The sequence below is a fragment of the Apteryx mantelli genome, chromosome 5 (assembly GCF_036417845.1).
Source record: "Apteryx mantelli isolate bAptMan1 chromosome 5, bAptMan1.hap1, whole genome shotgun sequence".
Lineage (NCBI taxonomy): Eukaryota > Metazoa > Chordata > Aves > Apterygiformes > Apterygidae > Apteryx > Apteryx mantelli.
Genome location: NC_089982.1, coordinates 56492218 through 56506506, shown reverse-complemented (window position 1 = coordinate 56506506; position 14289 = coordinate 56492218). Strand labels below are relative to the sequence as shown.

Sequence of the window (14289 nt, the reverse complement as noted above, 5' to 3'; positions counted from 1 at the left end):
AGAAACCTAATCACAGTGGAAAAGCTTTTGTAACCAAAACCACATAGATCTAAGTCAGTAGAAATGGCAGGCATGCGAAAGCTAGAAGAAAAGTCTAGACGCCTACACAACACCAGCATTGTGAGCCGCAAGTGTTCAAAGGTCACAAGTCTCTCCAAAATTCTTTTTTTTTTTTAATACATATAACGAGTTATTTTGTTTTTAGTTGCTCAATCTTTTATACACATTCAGTGAATGTTTTCAAACTTCTCTGCAATCAAGAAGACTAGAAACTTACTGTTTCCAAGAGCCGAGCTCCTCAATCAAAAACTTTAGCAGCTGCCATGGATATACAAACTATTAATACAACCCATTGCTAAAACTGCAGCAAAAAAAATTACAAAAGCTAGCAACACTGCAACTTTTGCATTATGCTGACTTATCACTCACAGAGAGGCGATAAGTCACTGGATGGCCAAAGCAGCAAGGTTCTGAATAAAAGTCGTACAGCAAAAGTCACAATCCAACCCAACGCGAAAAGTTCACACCATCTGCTAAAATTTCCATGTTTAGAAGGAATTAGTAACTTTAGTCAATTTTATCATCTATATCGGTATGAATATTGGCAATATTATACCTTAGAAACAAATTCAAAGATTGAATAAACTGAAATTAAACTACAGTTTCGCTCACAATAGATGTTCTGTCAGGCCTAGACTGATAAATGGATGAGGCAGTAGTGAACATATTGCCTCTACTTAATTTTGTACATAGCTAGTGACCAAAGGACTTATGTCTCCAATACTTCACTTTATCAGTAACACTGCTAAATATTTTTAAGAAAGAATCAAATATCTTGATTTTATAAGCAGTATTTTCATGAACTTACAGTTTACAGCCTTTAGAGAGAGCCCTTATATTATTAGGACAAATAATTTTACCCAGGAAGGATCGTAGGAAAAATAAAAAGAAACAGTGCAGTTTGCCAGCACTAGGTATATTTCTGCAAACAGCAGCAGATTAACATCCTTAATACAACCTGATCTCTGCACCATAATCTTATTTTGCTACAGGAACAAACTAGTGATTATAACCACTGAGGATTAGCCTGAGAGAAGATCTTGTTTAAAGAATCAAAATCACAGCGCACTACAACAGTCTGCATTTACACAGCACCTGATGTCATGGAGCAGCAAAACACCCTGACACTACAGTTAGGTGCCATGGCAAGCCAGCCAAGGAGCAGAAGAACCACACTAAGAGTCAACAGCAGAGCCAGGAACAGAACCTGACAATCCAAGCACAACGCCATAAACACTCCTCATGATAGATCCTGAGGATTAATACAAACCTTCTTGATGCATCTCAGCAGGAGCACCTTATCTTCTGTTAACTTGGACTGTAGACTTCTGGGGTTTTACCCTACTGACACATTGCCAAGCACATGGGCAAGCAGAGATGATCCGCTATCTCATGCCCACATTACTTTATCACTAATCCTCACCTCCTATTATTTCCCCTCCTCTCTCACCTTCTCTGTTTTGCTCTTTCCATCATAGGCATCTCCCTCCCCATTTTTTTCTCTTTAGTTTTTTTTTTTTTTTTTTTTTTTTTTTTTTAAGAGAGAGAGGGGAGGGGAGAAGGGAAATTTGCTTTGTTTTAGTTTCTTTCTAATAAACAGACTTTTGGGAAAGACTGAGAAATCCGTACACAAGTTAACCATAACCTGCTCTCTAATCAGATATAGATTGGCCTAACAGAACAAGCTGGCAGATTTCAAGGGAGATACTTGCTCTTTTGCTTGCAATTGTGTACACACCAGCAGAAAGCAAATTAGGGTAATGACTGATTGATCCCTTCTCCTCTTCTCACTAATCAAAGGCTACCTGTGAAAATATTATAATTTTAAAACTGGTACACATCTTTCATTTTCTATCCCAAAATAACAAATGCAAAACAAAACAAACAAAAGACAGGGCTGAAAGGAATCTCAAGAAACACCATCCAAATTATGCAGATGAAAAGGTTACTCTGGCAGCTGGAAATAGCACTATATTACAACTTTTTCCCTACGATGCAAACAAACCAACTGTGAACGTCTGACATTGTTGGTCTGCACTTCTGCAGAAGAGCTGATGCATCCCAGAAATGTCATTTACCATGCATACATATGTTATATAGCAAATCTGTACTTTCACCTGCTCCACGGGGAACCAGGATAGAAGAGGGCTCCTTCTACTACAGACATGCATGCAGCTTGCTCCCAGATGGCCTTTTAGTAGAGAGTGGACAAGGAACAGACCGCTCCAGCAGAGCAGCTTGCTTGGGTCCACTACCTTTGCAGGGAGTAGGCAAGGACACACCTGTGTGCAATACGATGAAGAAAGGGCAGTGGGACAGATGACTGGTGGTGTGGGCTGCCACTGTCAGAATAAATCATTCAGTCTGAAGTCTGCTCCTGAGGGACTTTCAGGAAAGAGGATCATTGAGCAGTCTATAGGTGAAATGTGCTGCCTGGCAGGTGGCAAATTGTGGTAGGGGGTCACAGATCTAGTCCAGGTATAGTGGCACTAAAAGAAAAGTGCACCCTATTTCCAGTACATAATTCCAACAAACAGCAGCAGTTGGAAGAGCCTACAAATCATCGCAACTGGAGAGAACAATGTAATAAATGCAGGGGGGAAACAAAACAAAAACAGATTTGTAAGTTCTCTAGAAATGGTTTGTCAGAGTAGACTTTGTAACTTGGACTGAGGACTGGATATGGTTTGCAATTTCAGTCTCTCCAGCTCCCGGTTAGAGGAAACACTGCTGTGTGGTACTCCTCTGTTCCAGACCATTTGGACTGACCTCTGCTTGGCCAGTGGCTCTGTGCCACCCTCCCACTCTTCTCCAGAATCTGCATCTCCTTCCCCTTCCCCACCAGGGAGATAGGACTGTCAGGGCTCAGAGCACACTCCCTCCCCTCTGAGGAGTTTAGTTGCTTGCGGTCAAGGCCAGCTCTCTGACACGGTGCCGCTCTCTAACCTTGGTTCAGACTGTTGTGAGGAAAGAGCTGCGAGAGAAAGAGCTGTAAGAAGCCTCAGTGGAGGCTCCCCCGCTTCACTCAAGAGCCGCACCTGAACGGAGGCTCTTGCCCAGGGTCTTTGCCTGGGTGGCATTGCAGTAGGCCCACGCACCCCACTGACCTGGCTCCTCACCCCAACTCACTGCCGACTCCCTGGCTTGCCCTCAGACCTGCCTCCTCCCCGGACTTGCCTGATGAGCTGGGCTCTTGCCCTTCCCTGGGGAGCAGCCCACCCTTCAGCTCCCCGACAGCGACTGGGAGAGCACTCTGCGGGTCGCTGGGCCTCTAAAGGAGTCACTGATAATGGGGTACTGAAGGCCTTTTCTGACACTCAACTGCATAACTCTCCCCTCCATCTCTTTTCAGGCTGCCTATACAATCTGCACCTTCTAGGGTTTTGATTAACCAAATAATCAACTGCATTTAGAGATACCAGATGTGTTGTTTATATACTCTTTCCAAATTATTAACAAAGATATTAAGTGAAAGCAGTTTTAATACTGATTTTCTGAAGTTATTCATTAATGTTCTCCCTATCTCAGAAAACCATAAAGGATAATCAAGAATGATTACAAACCTAACTGAGTTTATAAGAGAAAGTCAAAAAGCAGTGTTTAACGACCTGGCTATGAGAATCAATTGCTATTCTTCCATATTCTCATTTAAAATATTTTCTCAGTCCTTTATATTCAGTTCCTTCCTGCAGATCCCCTTCCTTCAATAATAAATAATAACAAGGCCATAATAAGCATGACAGAAATACTTCTTGTAAATCCTGCGGAACTAGTCTGTACAAAAGAAACACTGTGGCTACATGTTACAATCCCACTTGTACCAGTTTTTACTTACAAAGCTCCACCCTGCTTCTCGCTGCTTTTCCTTGACTTTTACTGGAGGTTTTCACCTCTTTAGCTCTGGCCGTATTCTAAAGCAAATTTGTAAGACAATGTGTTTAAACCAACCAACCTACCACACTCACAATTTTAAATCTAATCTTTATTATGCGGTTCTTATCAAAAAGTGTGGCTTCTTATACCTTTGAGAATTGGCATGGCTGAGGAACAGGTCCCCTCTACAACGACGAGCAGGAATCTCTTAGCTGAACCTGCTGCTGCTGGAACCGCAACAAGGAACCATGGGTTAGTCTTAAGAGTATGCAGTGTGCTTCACATCTAACAATTTAACTCATCATCAAACCTGACTGAAAAATAAAACTAATGCCTCCTTAAACTGTGCTGAACCAGAAACAGTATTTCACAACATGAGTTAAGACAAATACCCTTACGGTTTCAATCAAGAGAAACTAACCTGTTAATTTTGCAATTCACAGGTGAAAATCTTCATGTCTGTGTAAATCTCCGTTTACTTTAAAGGGATTCTGAGCAGAAACAGCAGCGTTACCTGCACGCAGGCAGCTCAAGAACAGATTCTAAATAAATATTCCCTGGGCTAAAGCGAAAGTGCTCTAGACTGTATACAATCTTGACATTCTGCTATTAATTCTCTCTCATATGAGAGATTAAAACCTGGTATGTTATACAATGAACAAATAAAATCCCATGCTGCTTCTCCTAATTCTTTTAAACTAAACTAAGAATGTATAAACTGGCAGTTTTTTTCAGAAGTTCAAAGGGGGAAAAATACCACACACATGCTCAAAAGTTTAGATTGCTACTGAATGTCATTATCCCCAAAACTATCTGCTACACATGAAACAAAAATTATTGTCTACAGAACAGAAGTTACTGCACATAAAATTTCTGTTTTCTTCACTTGAAGGTTTCTCAAAATTAACAGAATTTTAAGGAAAAAAATATTCAAAATACAATATTAAGATACCTATCACACAGAGTTAACAGCATTTTGACAGGATACATGCAATTGTAAATGCGCATATTTATGAAACAGAATATTTGCAATTTTATATGTTTTACATAAAGCAGATACAGATCACAGAATCACAGAATCGCTGAGGTTGGAAGGGACCTCTGGAGATCATCTAGTCCAACCCCCCTGCTCAAGCAGGGTCACCTAGAGCACCTTGCATAGGATCGCGTCCAGGCAGATTTTGAATATCTCCAGAGAAGGAGACTCCACAACCTCTCGGGGCAACCTGTTCCAGTGCTCTGTCACCCTCACAGTGAAAAAGTTTTTCCTCATGTTCAGATGGAATTGTCTGTGTTTCCGTTTGTGCCCGTTGCCTCGCGTCCTGTCGCTGGGCACCACTGAAAAGAGTCTGGCTCCATCCTCTCGACACCTTCCCTTCAGATACTTGTACACGTTGATAAGATCTCCTCTCAGCCTTCTCTTCTCCAGGCTAAACAGTCCCAGCTCTCTCAGTCTTTCCTCATAAGAGAGATGCTCCAGGCCCCTAATCATCTTTGTAGCCCTTCGCTGGACTTGCTCCAGTAGTGCCACATCCCTCTTGTACTGGGGAGCCCAGAACTGGACGCAGTACTCCAGATGTGGCCTCACCAGGGCTGAGGAGAGGGGGAGAATCACCTCCCTCGACCTGCTGGCAACACTCTTCCTGATGCACCCCAGGATACCATTGGCCTTCTTGGCCACAAGGGCACATTGCTGCCTCATGCTTAACTTGGTGTCCACCAGCACTCCCAGGTCCTTCTCTGCAGAGCTGCTTTCCAGCAGGTCAACCCCCAACCTGTACTGCTGCATGGGGTTATTCCTCCCCAGGTGCAGGACCCTGCACTTGCCTTTGTTGAACTTCAGGAGGTTCCTCTCTGCCCACCTCTCCAGCCTGTCCAGGTCTCTCTGAATGGCAGCACAGCCCTCTGGTTTATCGGCCACTCCTCCCAGTTTTGTGTCATCGGCAAACTTGCTGAGGGTGCACTCTGTCCCTTCATCCAGGTCATTGATGAAGAAGTTGAACAAGACTGGACCCAGTACTGACCCCTGGGAGACACCGCTAGCTACAGGCCTCCAACTAGACTCTGCGCCGCTGATCACAACTCTCTGAGCTCTGCCATTCAGCCAGTTCTCAATCCACCTCACTGTCCACTCATCTAAACCACACTTCCTGAGCTTGTCTATGAGGATGTCATGGGAGACAGTGTCAAAAGCCTTGCTGAAGTCAAGGTAGACAACATCCACTGCTCTCCCCTCATCTACCCAGCCAGTCATTCCATCACAGAAGGCTATCAGATTGGTTAAGCATCATTTCCCCTTGGTGAAGCCATGCTGACTACTCCTGATCACTTTCTTGTCCTCCACATGCTTGGAGAGGGCCTCCAGGATGAACTGCTCCATCACCTTTCCAGGGATGCAGGTGAGGCTGACTGGCCTGTAGTTCCCTGGGTCCTCCTTCTTGCCCTTCTTGAAGACTGGGGTGACATTGGCTTTCTTCCAGTCCTCAGGCACCTCTCCTGTTCTCCATGACCTTTCAAAGATGACGGAGAGTGGCTTAGCAATGACATCCGTCAGCTCCCTCGGCACTTGTGGATGCATCCCATCGGGGCCCATGGATTTGCGGGTGTCAAGTTTGCTTAAATGGTCTCTAACCTGATCCTCCTCCACCAAGGGAAAGTCTTCCTTTCTCCAGAGTTCCTCTCTTGCCTCCAGGGTCTGGGGTTCCTGAGGGCTGGCCTGAGCAGTAAAGACTGAAGCAAAGAAGGCATTCAGTAACTCTGCCTTCTCTGCATCCTTCATCACCAGGGCACCCACTCCATTCAGCAAAGGGCCCACATTTTCCCTAGTCTTCCTCTTGCTACTGATGTATTTGAAGAAGCCCTTCTTGTTGTCCTTGACATCTCTAGCCAGATTTAATTTCAAACAGGCCTTAGCCTTCCTCGTCACATCCCTGCATACTCTGACAACATTCCCATATTCCTCCCAAGTGGCCTGTCCCCCTTTCCACTTTCCATATACTTCCTTCTTCTGGTTGAGTTTTGCCAGGAGCTCCTTGCTCATCCATGCAGGTCTCCTGCCTCCTTTGCTTGACTTCTTACTCATAGAGATGCACCGCTCTTGAGCCTGGAGGAAGTGATGTCTGAATATTAACCAGCTCTCTTGAACGCCCCTTCCTTCTAGGGCCCTAACCCATGGGATTCCTCCAAGTAGGTCCCTGAAGAGGCCAAAGTTTGCTCTCCTAAACTCCAGGGTTGCGATCCTACTTGGTGCCCTGCTGCCTCCTCGCAGGATCCTGAACTCCACCATCTCATGGTCACTGCAGCCAAGGCTGCCCCCAACCTTCACATCTTCAACCAGTCCTTCTTTGTTTGTTAGTACGAGGTCCAGCAGCACACCTCTCCTCATTGGCTCCTCCACCACCTGTGTCAAGAAGTTGTCACCAATGCTCTGCAGGAACCTCCGGGACTGTTTGTGCCTAGCTGTGTTGTCTTTCCAGCAGATATCAGGGTGGTTGAAGTCCCCCATGAGAACCAGGGCCTGGGATCGTGAGGCTACTTCCAGCTGTCTGTAGAAGGCCTCATCGACTTCCTCTTCCTCATCAGGTGGCCTGTAGTAAACACCCACAGCAGTGTCACCCATGCTAGCCTGCCCTTTAATCCTTACCCATAAGCTCTCGACTCGCTCTTCATCCACCCCTAGGCACAGCTCAATATGTCAGCTCAGATGTCAGCTTAAGCAACAATTTCTGTCTAAAATGGTTTCTCATGTTTTCCTCAGAACAGGAATAATACTCAGAATACTAAAGAATCTGACCAAAGAGGAGAAAAGTTTTAAACACTATATTCTTGCACTGAAAAATATAAAAGGGAAAATATATATATTTTTTCCCTTGTGTGTATATATAATTTTTTTTGAATCACTGAGAAATGAAATCAAAAAGTCAAACTATTTTTCCTCTCTCCCAATAAAAGTAACAGGGAAAACATCTGGATACAGAAATCAAGCTAATTTTTGAAAACTGTCCTGAAGAAAGGCCATTATCTGTATTCAACAGATATCAATTATTACACATTCAAAGAAAGATCTAGGAGAAAGTAAATTCTTCCATTCCATACAAAATTTCTGTTTTGTGTTGAAATAAACCCATGTTTAAATTCAGAAAATGAGACTTTATAATTATTACTGGTGCAACAAAAACAAAGCACTCATCTATCAACTGCAATTTATCTTGTAGAAAAGCATGAACCTAAATGTTAGTCGAGCACCTCCACTGCTAGATTTTTAGTAACAGTGCCCATGTGCTGTGATGTGAGAAAGGTATGTAGAGGTTGTTTTTGAAATGCATACAAATTGACCTTTCTGAAATTCTGCTCCAGAGCAGAAAAATCATCCCAATGAACATTTAATGCTTTTAATACTTTTTAACCCAAATCAACACTCATACTTTTTACAAAAAAAAAGATCACACGCACAAATTTCAAAAAAAAGTTTTGTCAATGTTTCTTGTTCTGTGTTTTCTATCTATTGCATTTCTAAAATCTTCAGAGATCCAAAAAGTCAACAGATTCTTACACACTCTTTTGGACACAGCTTATGCAAGTTATTTCTGTACTCCAGGCCTTTATCATGTAACAGAAACCTTAAGGACAGGTATGAGTTTCAATTAGTTTTGATTGATTTACAGTTCACCTTACCTTTTCAGAGACAACCTATTTCATATTAAGCTGAACAAATCATTGCTTGAAGATAACACTGTCACATCAAGAACAGGTTACTCTTTCTCAGTTACACAAACATTAAAATGGGGGGGGGGGGCGCTAATTTATATAAAACGCAAACAGCTTTTACAGGAGAGACAAAGATTTATTCCTAACTTGTGGACAGGACACTCATCTAGGATGTGGGAGAATGGATTAAGTCCTTTCTCTGAATCAATCTGCAGGTAAAAAATTAACTCATCTAAAAGATAGCAAGACCAGTATTTATAGGCCATGCAGATAACTACACAGCTATAGCTACTAGGCACTTCACAAGGCAAGATTTTTGTTTTTTTGAAAGCATCTTTATCAAACTTGTTGGTTATGCTGAAACTTTTCACGATAACGTCAGCCTTTGATTATTACTTTGGCCCCTCATTTCCACTCCTATGTTAAATCCCGTCTTTTGACGGCATTAGTATTTGTGTGACCATGCAATCAACAGGAGGTAAAACTAGTTCAGCCTAAAACTAACCCAAACATTGTTTCATTTAGCTAAATCAGCTAAATTTGTTTCACTATGCAGCTGCTCAAAAGTTGTTTTGGCACAAGGGAAGGGGAAGCAGTGAATCACCAGGTTAGACATCTTGTGGTAACAGTGCCAGCTCGTGCTGACCTATACCATGTGTTAAATTACAAACAGAGAACAAAATTAGGAGAAATGAGATTCAAACCTGTGCTCAAAGAATGCAGCTGCTGCTTAAAAAGTCTACTGCATATTTAGATGAAGTACCTGTACAAAGTTTCCCATGCACTGCTGTATCTCATGGAATATCCTGTGACAAAGTTTCTGCACAGGAGTTTGTTTATATATGTATGTATGGAGATTCAAGCTCATAAAGATCCTCTGAACATGGAAACAAACCAGAACTCAGCCCCAGAGTCAATGGAAAACTCGCAAAAAATGCAAAGCACAGAAGTCATATACCTGATAGGTGTTGCTAAGTACTCATCAACCTATGTATCTAGCAACACACCAGCATGAACTGTGATTGCTTTACAATGATTCTTAGTACAGATATTTGTATGGTGACTATTCATCTAAAGGGATAATTTAAGGGAAATTTAATGAAAGAACGAACTGCATATCAAGAGCAGCTATTTGTAACCATTATGGCTGTAGAAATGTAATGAATGGATACAGAAAAAAAATTAGGACAGTTGCTAACTCAGGAAAAACTCAGATAACAGGAAAAATGACAGGTATTGCAGAAAGCTAACATTTAATCTGAAACTTAATTATTCATCTCATTCAGAAATGCAAACACGTAAATAAAACACTTAAAATACTTAGTGATGGACTTTTTTTTTTTTTTAATTGCACACTCAGTCTATGCAGTTGTAAAAGTGCTTCTGATGCTTAGATTTCCCACTGCAGGTGACTCATGCACAGCTAAACGATTCTGTAAAGCACTTGTGAAGGGTGGACTGTTTGACTGCTTGAAGAATGGAGTAGGCACACCTCATTGGAAAGAGTTTTATTAGAAAAAGAGGAAGTGAGACTTCACATTCACGTTACCATAAAATGAGAGAGTGCAAACACTGTGTTCAGTCACTGAAGCACAGACCAGGTCAAAACCCACCAAACACAGATCCCCTCCCTCTTTCCCCAGGAGTCCTGCCCATCAACCTGGAGACCAGGAAGTGACAACAGAAGGAAGAAGAATGGGACAACAGAGAAATAGAAAAACAAAACAAAATAAGGTAAACAAAATGGGACACTAACTTAAATGTATTCAGAAAAGATGTGACTAAATTTACTTGTGTATTAGCACACTTATGGTTATTCTCATAGGATTAACATGATTTAACCAAAGCAAAGACTTACTTTTCTAAAATCCTGGTGTCTGCCACTGGATCCTTCAGTATTTTTCCCCCACTACCACTACCTGTTATAGAAAGAACAGGTTTGTGTGTTAAACAAAAATTCAGTAGTATAGTTACAGAATTCCAAACACCTGCTTTGAGCTATCCCTTGATCTCATTAAGTCTAGAGTTACTCCTTTGTCAGAATTTCTAATATGACAATCCAGATTCAAATGAAATTAGAATGATAGCAAAACCTGAGATACAGGAGACATCCTTCATACTACCTAGGCAAGAAAGGCCTTAACATGAAGGGGGGGAAAAAAAACAAAATAAAAAAAAGCCTTGCAACTCACGCAGAAAGGAGGTATCTTAAGAAATGGACAACAAGTTTGTTGTCTCTGCTAGAGAATGAACAATTCCAAGGGAGAAAGTCTTTCTTTCCTTGTCCCTGGAAACTTTTTTCAAAATACTTTGTAACTGCTTTGGAATACAGGTTGGATAGCCACTCTGAACCTTATAAACAAGAACCTCAATGAAATGAAACATTAAGCAATATGTAGCCAACAATGGGACTTACTTAGGCATGAAAAACTGTGCATTATCAAAAGAAACAATAACACTGAATGAACAAAGCAGAAACAGCAATGCAACAATAGCAAAAAGCATATAAAGTCAATTCTAAATTTAATGTAATTTTAATCATTCTGCATATATATTTTTAAATTTCTGAAAGTAAAAAAGAATGTCTTGGCTTAGACATTCAGCTATTAGACCACTGAACACAGCTGAACTTCTCAATGTTCAATAAACACTATGAAAAGGAAATACATTGTAAGTTTGAATTAACACTGTTTAACATTTAACCAACCATTTCCTAGCCTTTTGCTTCTAAAACACTATCAACTTATGCAGATATCAAATTTGTTCATGTTTTTCTTCATTCTCCTGAGCAGCAGCAGCATGCATTCCTCCTCTGTAGCTTGCTATCGAAGCAAGCAGAAACTTTCAGAGTTTCTGCTAAGTTGTTTCACGAAAAACTACTGAATTCACCTTCTCTGAGGGTCACCAGAGAAAAAGCAAAATCATACCAACAAATTCGCTGTTGCCATAGACCAGAACGATCTTCAAAACCTTGAGCTCAGTCAACCTAATCGTATGTTAAGTTGATAAATTATGATAGCACAACTCTTCAAACCTAGTCAGGAAATTTATTAAATTAAGACTTTCTGGAGCTTGCAGAATAATTCAAATATTCATAGCAAAAAATTTTCCTCAACCATTTCCCACTCCCCCGACTTTTTAAAAATATTATAAGGTCATAATATTTATTGAAGAAAATATTTGTGGAATTTCTAAACCAAGTTTTTAGGCTTTTCTGCTACCATGTTTGTGATAGGAACTTTTAAAATAGATTTGTCAGTAAAAAGGTAATTTTCCACATATTTTTGGGTGTTTTTTTTGTTTTTTGTTTTTTTTTGTTTGTTTGTTTTTTGTTTTTTTTTTACTTTCAGAAAGTCAGATTCTGCCCTGGTACTTACGTGCAAACACAGAAAGTTTCAAATGAGTCCTTCAAGTTATTTATACTAGAACTATTATTCTCTTGTACTATCTAAAATACTCACCACCAAATCATATCAGCTCTTTGGGACCGCATTCAACTATGACTGACTGACTCTTTCAACTTGTTTTAGGCTTCCTTCAGCTTCTTTCTTTCTCTCTTTTACCACTTTTCAAGCTTTTCTTTCACAGAATAATCAGGCCATGCTATTTCTACATACCAAAACATGTCTCCATATGCTTACTTCTTGCCCCTCAAAGCCTTCTCTGCCTTCTCAATTTCTCAGCGCCTCCCAAATTAGTATCACCACGTTTTATTTGCAAACATTTAGAACCTTCCCTTCCAAGTCATTACAGAAGATGCTAAAATTAGAACTGCTTAAAAACTTGCCATCTCAACTAGCAGCCAGGACCTAGTTAAAATCAAGTTGCATTAGACTTATTTTACAGTTAATACTTTCAACTGGGGCAAACGAGTTAATTCATCCCACGTATGCTCTTTTCTCCGTCTATTATCAGAACCTGATTCAGATCAACCAGCACTTAAGTTCTGAAAAGTAACCTGAAAAAATAATCTTTACAGGCATTATACAGATTCCAATTTTCAGCTCATACATATCAGTTCTCAAAAAGTAAAACTATAATCAGATCTTGTTTTTAAATTATAACTCTCTCCTGCTCAGTAGAACACTGAATATGGTTTCAATGGCCTAGAATCTTGCTATTTACAAGATTATTTTATTCTTGTCTGTTAACACTGGTATCAAAGAATGGTATTCCAACAGCTACCAATATTCATTGAAAATCCTGAAACTAATGTAAATTAGTTATTGAGGCTACCTGCTAACAGACTAGAGAAAACAGTATTGTATTTAACTCAAGGCTTGAAGCAGTTTAGTTGTGTCCAAAACTAACAAATTTGCAGAAAGAGTGATAATGAAATATAAACTTGAACAGAAGAGAGCAGCATTCACAAGAAGACAAGATTACTTAAAATAATGAGGACTCTTCATATCTTGCTGGTTTACAAGTTTCACATTTTGACTTTTCAACAGTTTTCTTCATTTTAAATGGAGTCTCATTCCTCTTTCAAGAGCCAGATTAATGCCAACAATTACAATAGCTCCATTAGAAATGATTATTGAAATTGAATGGAGAGATGTTTTAGCCTGAGAGAATAAAATATGCTAGCTATTATAATATGTTTTTGCTAGTTACAACGCAATAGAATAGTTTAAATGAAAGCAATTTAAATTACATTGTAAATCATTTGATTTAAAAAAAAAAAAAATCAATCACTGGCTTTACTAAAAAGGAAGTTCTGCAAAATGGATTTGATAATTTGTGCTACTGCAGCCTTAGATTTTTTTAATTAAAAGGGCTGTTGTTTTAAACAGCCCTATCAGTAGAAATCCTACTTGAATTTCTGAAAGAAAAATGACGAAAGCTAAGGCCTGGATCCTGCAAAGACTAACAAACAAGAAATATAACCGACTATTTCTAATCATTGGCTTAGTCAGAGAATACTATGCTAGTGGTAACTGTGCAAAATTCTTGGGAATCGATGAGACTAAAGTTACACTTTTATATGTGACTGAGAGGGAGAACTCTGACGAATATTACTTCAAAATAAAATGATTTACCATTAGCAACTAAGTATTACGTAAATTTTCAAAACAATAACAACTTCCAGCTACAACCCCAAATTGAGGAATTCTGTCCAAGGAAAAAAAAATCCTGTCTTGATTCATGAAAACCCAATGTAAAGAAAGATACTAAGAAATGCAAATATTTCTGAAGGCAACCTTTCTTCTTTTTCCCTCTTGCTCTCACTTGATGACTGTTACAAAACTCCAGATTTTTTTTTCCCCCCCAAAGCAGGTTAGCATCTCAAGCAAAACAGCTGGGATAAGAAGTACACAAGCTTTAACATTCTATATAAAATTAGGAAATTAAAAAAGACTCATTTTTAACAACTTAAATAAGGAAGAAACAAACAGGCTAAACATGATCAGAATTTCATAAGGTAATTATGACTTACTCATTTGATTCACTATAATTTGTAATATTTATCTGTTTCCTTGATAGTTTGTATTAGCACAGGTTTGCAAAGAACATTCAGGGCATTTTGAAGAGTGTCAATATTAGCACTGACATTTACAAATATAACTGGATTTGGAGAAATAGGTACACGTCCTAGATTTTCATTGCCCTTAGCTATTGACCAATAACTAAAGTAAACAATTTTGGCTA

The 14289-nt window shown here is 39.9% G+C and overlaps 1 protein-coding gene across 5 annotated transcripts in view; it reads right to left on the bottom strand.

The window, feature by feature from the left end:
• CLOCK (clock circadian regulator) overlaps window positions 1–14289 on the bottom strand; it is a 68597-nt gene that overhangs the window by 36534 nt on the left and 17774 nt on the right. For 3 of the 5 annotated variants that reach the window (XM_067298039.1, XM_067298044.1, XM_067298041.1), the window contains exons 3-4: window positions 10499–10559; window positions 4083–4160 (exon numbers count right to left, since the gene is read on the bottom strand). The exons of 1 other annotated variant lie outside the window; for it this stretch is intronic. The gene's annotated coding sequence lies outside the window, so the exon portion shown is untranslated. The remainder of the gene's footprint in view (window positions 1–4082; window positions 4161–10498; window positions 10560–14289) is intronic. One more of the 5 variants, XM_067298040.1, reaches the window with a different exon arrangement.